Source organism: Tupaia chinensis, unplaced genomic scaffold (genome assembly GCF_000334495.1).
Source record: "Tupaia chinensis unplaced genomic scaffold, TupChi_1.0 Scaffold143636_1, whole genome shotgun sequence".
Taxonomy (NCBI): Eukaryota; Metazoa; Chordata; class Mammalia; order Scandentia; family Tupaiidae; genus Tupaia; species Tupaia belangeri.
Window position 1 is genome coordinate 485,591 of NW_006203484.1, and position 10,343 is coordinate 495,933.

Sequence of the window (10,343 nt, forward strand, 5' to 3'; positions counted from 1 at the left end):
CCAGATTTTTTGAGGATGTCTCTCTATCTCTGTCTATAGATATATGTCTCTCATCTCTCACATGTGTACACACTATCGTGAATAAAGTAAACTTTAAAAAAGTAGTGGCTGTATTAACATCAGATGCAATAGGCTTTATAAATTATAGAAAAAAGTTATAAGAGACAATAAATGGTTTGATACAAGCAAGAAAAGAGCATTAATAAAGATGTATGCACCTAATAAGAGGTCATCAAAATATATGAAGCAAAAATTGAAAGAATTGAAGGGAGAAAGAACCAGTTCATAATAATGGGGAACTTCAATATCTAGCTAGCAATAATAGGTAGAAAATCAGAAAGAAGATAAGGAAATATAGGTCTTAAAAAATATGGTAAGCAGTTATACATAAAAATAACATTCTACCCAACAACAGGGTACACATTCTTCTCAAGTGAACATTAGTCATTCAAAATGTATTTTAGGCCACAAATTCTCAGTAGATTTCAGAAGATAGATATCATACCAAATATTTTCACTGACCACAACTAATGTTAGACAACAATAACAAAAGGAAAATTGGAAAATTTACAAATTTGTGGAAACAATCAGAGGAGTCTAAGAAAAAAAATCACAAGGGAAACTGGAAAATACATAGAGATGAATGAAAACCAAAACACAACATGCTAAAACTTATGGGATACAGCAAAAACAGTTCTAAAGGGGATGTTTCTCGACACTTATTAAAAAACTTTTGCTATACGGTAGGGTCGCTTGCCAGAAAGAGAAAGGGAAAGTGAGAAAACAACCTGGCCAGGTGTTATGGGGCCAGCCAGTGGCATAGGTCCCATATGACTAACTATTCAGGTCATATCCTGGAACTGGTGGCTTAAAGACCACACTGGGTGCATGTGCATGTGTGCCTAAAATCCTGGGAGGAAAAGGGATTGTAGTATGGCCATCCTCTCTGGGGAGTGCTTTCTCACTTTCCCTCTCTCTCTCTCTCTCTCTCTCTCTCTCTCTCTCTCTCTTGGATTCCATCTCAAGTAACCACTTTCTTCACCCACCTATAAGTAGCAACTTCTCATCCATTAAAGTCTTATCAAGAGATTGTAGCAATTCAGTCACATGCTCTTGTTATTTTTACCACATCTACATTTACTTCCTCTGTCAAAATCTTGAACCCCTCAAAGTCATCCATGAGGGGTAGAGTCAATTTCTTCCACACTTCTGTAACTTAAACTTTGACTTCTTTCTATGAATTGTGAATTTCCTCAATGGCATCTAGAATGGTGAATCCTTTCTAGAAGGCTTTTAATCATCTTTGCCCAGATCCACAGAGCAATCACTATTTATGGAAGCATGGTTCATGGTGCCCCAAAACAATTGTAACAGTAACATCAAAGATAACTGACCATAGATCAGTATAACAAGTACAATAATAATGAAAAAAATTGAAATATTGTGAGAATTACCAAAATGTGAAATAGAGATATAAAGTGAGCATATATTTTTGGGAAAATTGTGCTAATTTTTAAAATAATTTGTCCCAGAAAATGACTCTGTCATACCCATTGACTCACGATACTTCTGTTATAAGACTAAGATGCAAGAAAAACGCCGGAGTCACCACCGGAGTAGAGTCACCTGCCCAGCAGCTGCCACCAGAGAGGCCAGTCCACCCACCCATGCACCCATCCCCCTGCCCTGTTCACAATGCAGCCTGCTTCTGCAAAGTGGTATGATAGAAGGGACTATGTCTTCATTGAATTTTGTGTTGAAGACAGTAAAGATGTTAAGGTAAATTTTGAAAAATCCAAACTTACATTCAGTTGTCTTGGAGGAAGTGATAATTTTAAACATTTAAATGAAATTGATCTTTTCCACTGTATTTATCCAAATGATTCCAAGCATAAAAGAATGGATAGATCAATTTTATGTTGTTTACGGAAAGGAGAATCTGGATAGTCATAGCCAAGGTTAACAAAAGAAAGGGCAAAGCTTAACTGGCTTAGTGTGAACTTTAATAATTGGAAAGACTGGGAAGACGATTCAGATGAAGACATGTCTAATTTTGATCGTTTCTCTGAGATGATGAACAACATGGGTGGTGATGAGGATGTAGATTTACCAGAAGTAGATGGAGCAGATGATGATTCACAAGACAGAGATGATGAAAAAAATGCCAGATCTGGAGTAAAGAATGTTGTCATCACCTGGATTTTGAGACAGAAAAATAACTTCTCTACAAGATTTCATAATTGAGAGAATTCCTGAGTTGATAGCTCTAAAGGCAGATGCTGTATTTGCCTCCTTTAACCCATTTTCAACCTGTTTTTTAAAAGGCTTCACTAAGGGTTGATAAGTAAGTATCATTGTATGGGGTAGTTTTAAGTCAGCTAAGACAATAACCTTATGCATGAACATTTCCCAGACTTCCATGAAGCTGTTGAGGTCCTAGACAATTGATAAAGCAGTGGTGATAAATAAAACATTTCACCTAAGTCTCCATTACTTCATAACATAGAAATTGACATGATAGGAAGCTCTCAGCTAAGGGAAAGAACTAAATTTTAGATTTTAAAACATGGATTTAAAGAGGCTGAAACAAAAATCGGCTGATAGCTGAAACTAATAACCACCTGTTCCTCTGGTGTATCTTTAAGGATTGTTCCACCAAAGTTTATTTTTCAAAAATAATTTTTCAAAAAATTTACTTCACATTATTGTTATGTAAGTGATCACTTGTCAGTGTTCTCAGATGCATCTTAGCTAAAACTAGCAAATGCCCTACATAGATGGTTTTTGAAGCCTATACATTTGGTATTGTTTGGCCCTTAAGCTTTTACATCTCTTAGGATGGAGGACAAAGAAAGCTGTACATTGTTGCTTGAGAGTCTGTACATTTAGACCAGATTTGTATTTGCACTGTCAGTATGGCAAATGAGTGAAAAAAAAAATGTTAATACATTATTGGATTTTTTATTTCTTTTTTGTTTGTTTGTTTTTTTGGAGAGGTTTTCTCTATAGGGCACGTGCGCTCGCCAGACAAAGAGAGACATAGAAACAGAAAGCGAGAAATCACCCCCCAGAGGGGATGGTCATGCCGCAATCCCTTCTCCTCCATTCTCCTCTCAGGATCTTGGGCACGTACGCATACGCGCCCGGCGTGAGTTTTAAGCCACCGGGTCCGGGATGCGAACCGCAGTCGACCACGTGGGAGTCCAGCAACATAGCCATTATGCTAACTGCTGGTTCCCTTATTTATTTTTTTGATTCAGCTTTTACTAGGGTTGAAAAACCTCAATTTATGTTCATGACAGTGGGGATTTTTTAAAATGTCTACATTATTTCTAATAAACTGTTGGAAGACTTAAAAAAAAAAAGACTAAGATGTAATAAAAATTTCAGTTAATTTGAACAAATTATTTGTTAATTGAGAAGTACCAAAGCAAAAGAGGTTTGGCTCTATTTGAGAAACATAAGGAGGAGGCTGACCCTATAGCCTAAACCCTAGTGGTTTAGGGAATCAGATCCCACATGATCAACCATTGTTCAACATTTATTTCCATCTGTATAGTAATGGGCAACAAATACCCCAAGTTCATACGAATTTATAAAACAACAAAGTGAATAATGATTTTGTACACTTGTGTGTTTTCTTGCTTGGATATTCCAGTCTAGATGAACTTCCTACACTTTGTCAACTTATAAACAATATTTCCATAAATAAAAATTCTTGAAAACTCCTGTTGGCATGTTTAAGTTAGAGTCAACACAAAAGTTAAGAAAATAATACAAACTCATAAACCAAGTTTATAAGCTACTTTTCTACCCTCCTCCCTAGAAAGAAATTATTATTTTAACAGCTGTGTACTGTCACACAAGTAACCATGAAAGCAAGAGAATAAGGCTTCTATAATCAGAAAAATGTCAACCAAATCAAATAATTTTTTAAAAATAATTATTTTATTTTATTTATTTATTATTATTATTTTTTAAATTTGCCATAGGGCATGTGCACTCATGAGAAAGAGAGAGAGAGAAAGTGTGAAAGCAAGTCACCAGGTCTGGGACTCAAACTGCAGCCAGCCATGTGGGAGTCCAGGGCCCTAACCACCATACCACCTACTGGCCCTAATGATTTTAAGTTATCTACTAAATATATGGTCTGACGAGGAGAATGGAAAATGTAAATGATTTCAAAGAGACCGTTTTCTCTCCAAGGTGCAAAGATCTAACTCTGACAACTCAAAATAATTATTAAGACAAACAAAAGTGAGAAAACATTAAAAAAACATTCTATTCCTGTTTGATATCTAGTGATAATTGATGGAAATTATATCAAGAGGATATTTATTATACAAGTGTCAACAAAGACATCCCAAAAATACTGGGAAAAAGAACATGTATTTTTTTTTTTGAGAGGTTTTTGCTATAGGGTGCATGCGCTCGCCAGACAGACAGAGCGAGACAGAGAGACAGAAAGTGAGAAATCACCCCCCAGGGGGGATGGCCACGCTGCAATCCCTTCTCCTCCATTCTCCTCTTGGGATCTTGGGCACACACACACACACGCGCCCGGCATGAGTTTTAAGCCACCGGGTCCAGGACGCGAACCACGGTCGACTATGTGGGAGTCCAGCGACATAGCCATTATGCTAACTGCTGGTCCCGAAAGCACATGTATTTCTACAAAAGCAATGCATGATACAGAATTAAAAGAGACCAGACTTAAAGATTTACATATTGAAATATGCAATTCTTACTGAAGAATATATTTTTAAAAGATGACAAGGGATGTTGGGACCAGCAGGTAGCATGGTAGTTAAGGGCACTAAACTCCCACATGGATGACTGCGATTTGAGTCCCATGTAGGGCTTGCCTTTTTTTTTTTTTTTTTTTACAACGAATCAAATTTGCCCACAAAAGGGGAATTTTATTGATTACCTTATTCCCTCACAAAAAGCCCAACTGTAATCAAATGAGGTGAACATTCACCTCAAGATTTTGTTGTCTTCATAATAAAAAAGATGAGGCTTAGCACTGGATCACTTGAGCCTTTCGCTTCTTATCTCTTCCCAGTTCAAAATGCTTACATCTCTTAATAGCCAGCATTCTCTTAGATCTGCAGTTGGGCTCAACATATTCAAGCCTCAGCACAATCTTCTTTGTAGTTTTTGCTTTTTTCCAGAGAATAGGCTTAGTCTATCCACCATAGCCACTCTGCCTCCTGTCATAATGCCACTTTCCCTGAACATACAGAGAATCCCTGCCCTTTTTGTACTGTGCCACTTTATGAGGTTTGTGCTTGCCATACTCCTTACAGAAGATCCAGTGGGTTTTAGGGACATTCACCATGCTTGCAGGTCTGCTATCTGCACAGAAACCTGGGGGCTTGCTTTCTCACTTTCTCTCTGTCCCTCTGGTCAAATCAAAATAAATAAACAAATAAAGTTAAATAAAATAATTCTTTATAAAAAAGATGACAAGGGAGTGTCCCCCTCCCAGACCCAGTGCTAGCCAGGACAGAAAACTGCTCGCCATCTCCACCTTTGCTTGTTTTGGGTCTCTGGGTTGAACTTCATGGCTGTGAAGTCTCCCCCAGCCAGTGTCCCCCTCCCAGACCCAGTGCTAGCCAGGACAGAAAGCTGCTGGCCATCTCCACCTTTGCCTATTTTGGCCCTCTGGGTTCAACTTCATGGCTGTGAAGTCTCCTCCAGCCAGTGGCCCCCTCCCAGATCCAACACTAGCCAGGTAGAAAGGCTGCTTTGCTCCATCTTGCTCTCCTCTGTCCCTTCTAACTTTTTTTTCTCTTTTTGAAAAAAAAGCTCTCTGCCCTCCTTGGGCTTTTCTCTTGTTAATCTCTGTCTTTTTTTTTCACCTAGGACAGAAACCTGCTAGCCTTCTCCACCTTTGCCTGTTGTGGGCCTTTGCGCGATCGCAAACACATTGCGCAATTTTCCATTTTCATCCCAATTTCATTTTTTGCAAAGTGATTTTTTTCTTTCTTTCTCTTTTTTCTTCTAGTACTTTCTTTCCTTTTTCTTCAACTTCTCTCCTTATTTCTATTTCCTACTTTCTTTTTCTTTACCCTACTTTGCTGTTTTACTTCTCAGCCCTTACCCTCTGCCTAGAGACGATTAGGTGCATAGTAGCTAACCATCTGAGCATTGTGCATTTTAGAGAATTCTTTGTACATCACTGTAGTGGTTACAAAAATAGTGAAATTCCCCTTCATAAATCTGATTGCAAAACTCCCCCTGTGACTCCCGCAATTAAGGACTTAGTAGAAGGGAGAAAATAGCACCGAATTATTTCACAGTGGAGGAAACACATGAGTTCACGGTCACAGAATCCCTCTCCAACAAATTGACCAGAAGTGACTACATTACCAAATGACTAAAAATCGAAGAAGAGCCTCAGGGATGAGAGAATCAAGTAGTATATCTCCACCAAGGGAACAATGTAACCGGTCTCCAAGTAGGAAAAATTTAGAGCATGTTACTGAAAAAGAATTTAGAATATTTATGGTAACAAAATTCTATGAGATGCAAGAGGAAAGAGCTCCAAAGCATGAGAAATTCCTTCTACGATATGAAAGAAGAATTGGACACCATAAAAAAGAATCAAATGGAACTGTTAGTCATGAAGGCTATAATACAGGAAATTAAAACCTTCCTCAAAACTATCAAAAGCAGGTTAGACCATGCAGAAGACAGAATTTCAGAAGTAGAAGACAAAACCAATCACCTAGAAAAAAAAATACTGAGAAAACAACCAACAAAATTGAGAATAATATACGAGAAATACTAGATACCATGAAACGCCCAAATATATGAATAACTGGTACCCCATAAAGTGAAGAAACTAAGGGCATTAATAATCTATTCCACAAAATTCTGGAAGAAAAATTTCCAAATCTAGAGAGGCACTCAAACATCCAGACCCAAGAAATACAAAGAACCTCAAGTAGAATCAATCCAAGAAGATCCTCTCCATACCACATTATAGCAAGATTGACCAAAACGACAGAAAAAGACAAGATATTAAGATTGGCAAGAGAAAACCTCAAATCACTTACAAAGGCTATCCCATCAGATTAACACCAGACCTCTCATCGGATACAATGCAAGCAAGGAAAGAAGGGGGAAATATAATCAGAGTGTTAAATAAATAATGATTTCAACCAAGAATACTATACCTGGCAAGATTATCCTTCATATGGGAAAAGAAAAAAAAGCCATTCTTTTTTTTTTTTTTGAGAGTTTTTTGCTATAGGGCGCGTGCGCTCACCAGACAGACAGAGAGAGACAGAGAGATAGAAAGCAAGAAATCACACACACACACACACCCCAGGAGGGGATGGCTAAGCCGCAATCCCTTCTTCTGCATTCTCCTTTCGGGATCTTGGGCATGCACGCACACGTGCCTGGCGTAAGTTTAAAGCCACCGGATCCAGGACGCAAACCACAGTCGATTACATGGGAGTCCAGTGACATAGCCATTACACTAACTGCTGGTTTCAAACCATTCTTGAATAAACAAAATCTGATAGAATTTACCAACTCCAGACCAGCTCTTCAAGAAATTCCGAAAGGAGGGACCAGAAGTTAGTGTAATGGCTATGTCGCTGGACTCCCATGTAGTGGACCACGGTTCAAGTCCCGGACCTGGTAACTTAAACTCACGCCGGGCACATGTTCATGTGTGCCCAAGGTCCCAAGAGGAGAATGGAGGAGAAGGGATTGCGGTGTGGCCATCTCCTCTGGGGGGTGATTTCTCGCTTTCTATCTCTCTGTCTCTCTCTGTATTTCTGGTGGAGCGCATGCACCCTATAGCAAAAACCTCTCAACCAAAAAATAAATAAATAAATAAAAGAAATTCTGAAAGGAGTAGTATACCAAAATAACTAAAGAGAGACAGACAGCAATAAGAGAACAAAAAACAACCAGGAATATGGCCAACTTAATGGTAAGGACAAGTCGAAATATCAATAATAACATTGAATGTCAATGCATTAAATTCTCCGATCAAGAGACACAGGCTGGCTGAATGGATTAAAAATCAGAAACCTGGGGCTGGTAGGTGGAATGGTGGTCAAGGGCACTGGACTCCCACATGGGCACCCGCAATTAGAGTCCTGGACCTGGTGGCTTGCTTTCTCACTTTCTTGGGACCAGCAGTTAGCATAATGGCTATGTTGCTGAACTCCCATGTAACTGACTGCGGTTTGAGTCCTGGACCCGGTGGCTTAAACTCACGCTGGGTGCATGTGTGTACATGCGTGGCCAAGATCCCGAGAGGAAAATGGAGGAGAAGGGATTGTGGCGTGGCCACCCCCCTTGCGGGGGGGGGTGATTTTTTGCTTTCTATCTCTCTGTCTCTATCTTTCAGGTGAGCACACGCACCCTGTATCAAAAATCTCTCTCTCAAAAAAAAAAATCAGAAACCCTCTATCTGCTGCCTAAAAGAAGCCCATCTCATGGATAAAAACATACATAGACTAAAAGTGAAGGGCTGGAAAAAGGTATTCCATGAAAACAGAAACCAGAAAAGAGCAGAAGTCACTATACTGATTTCGGACAAAACAGACTTTAAGAGACAAAAAAGGGCATTATATAGTAGTAAAAGGGCTAATTCACCAAGAAGATATAACTATTATAAATATCTATGCACCAAACTCAGGAGGACCCAAATATATAAAGGAAAGACTGCTAGATCTAAAAGGAGAGATAAACTGTAACACAATAATTGTTGGGATCTCAACAACCCATTATCTTGTTTAGACAGGTCAATGAGATAAAAAAAAAAAAAGGCAAAGAGATTCAGGACCTAAATGATTTATGGTATCAATTATATGGACTAGATAGACATCTATAGAACTTTCCACCCAAAAACCACAAAATATACATTTTTCTCAGCCCCACATGGTACTTTCTCAAAGATTGATCACATATAGGGCACAAAATCAGCCTTTACAGATTCAAAGGCATAGTAACTATATTCAGCATCTTCTCCAATCACAATGGAATTAAATCTGATATTAACCTCAGGAAAAGTCCTCAAAAATATACAAATATATAGAAACTAAATAATCTACTTCTGAATGACTCTATGACGACTGCAGAGATTAAGACAGAAATCAAAAGATTCATGGAAACTAATGATAATGAGTATATAAGTTTCTATAATCTATGGAATACTGTAAAAACATTCATAAGTGAAGTTCATAGCAATTAGTGCACACAAGAAAAAATTGGAAAGGTGGCAAAAGGACAAACTAACATCATGCCTCAGGAAATTAGAAAAAAAAATCCGAAAGATGCCAGGAGAAAAGAAATAATAAAGATTTGAGCAGAAATAAATGAAATAGAAAATAAGCAAACTATACAGAAAATAAACAAGAGCAAAAGCTGGTTCCTTGAAAAAATAAGTGAAATTGACACATCATTAGCTAGACTAATTAAGAAGAAAGAAAGGAAACAGATACATCAAATTTGCAACGAATCAAGCACATTACAACAGACACAATAGAAATACATAACATCATTAGAGGATACTACAAGCGACTATATGCCAACAAAGAAGAAAACCTGGATGAGATGGACAAATTCCTGGACATATATAATCTACCAAGATAGACACAGAAGGACATAGAAAGCCTGAATAGACCTATAACAGGCAATGAGATTGAATCAGTAATAAATGACCTCCCAACAAAGAAAAGTTCAGGTTCCCATGGCTTCAATGCCGAATTTTATAGAATTTTTAAAGAAGAGGTAACCCCCCATGCTACTCACACTGTTTCTAGAGATCCAAAAGGAAGGAACGCTTCCAAATTCATTCTATGAAGCCTCCATTACCCTCATTCCCAAAACAGATACGGATATGACAAAAAAGGAAAACTACAGACCTATATCCCTGATGAATATAGATGCAAAAATTCTCAACAAGATACTTGCTAACCATATTTAACAGCATATAAAAAAGGTTATTTGTCACGACCAGGTAGGCTTGATTCCAGGGATGGAAGGGTGGTTCAACATACTCAAAACCATAAATGTAATATACCATATTAACAAGAAGAAAGATAAAAGCCCTATGATCATTTCAATTGATGTGGAAAAAGCATTTGACAAAATACAACATTCCTTTATGATTAAGACTCTCAGGAAATTGGCATAGAAGGATCGATTCTCAGCATAATAAAAATCATCTTTGAAAAACCGAATACTGAGGTTTTCCACTGAAAACTGATACAAGACAAGACTACCTACTTTCTCTGCTCCTATTCAATATAGCACTGGAAGTCCTACCAATGGATCAGACAAAATAATGAAATAAAAGGCATTCCAATAGG

At 38.0% G+C, this 10,343-nt stretch overlaps 1 pseudogene; it reads left to right on the forward strand.

Moving 5' to 3' along the window:
* Window positions 1–1,695: 1,695 nt before the first annotated feature.
* On the forward strand, window positions 1,696–2,194 carry LOC102497101 (prostaglandin E synthase 3 pseudogene; annotated as a pseudogene).
* Window positions 2,195–10,343: the final 8,149 nt, after the last annotated feature.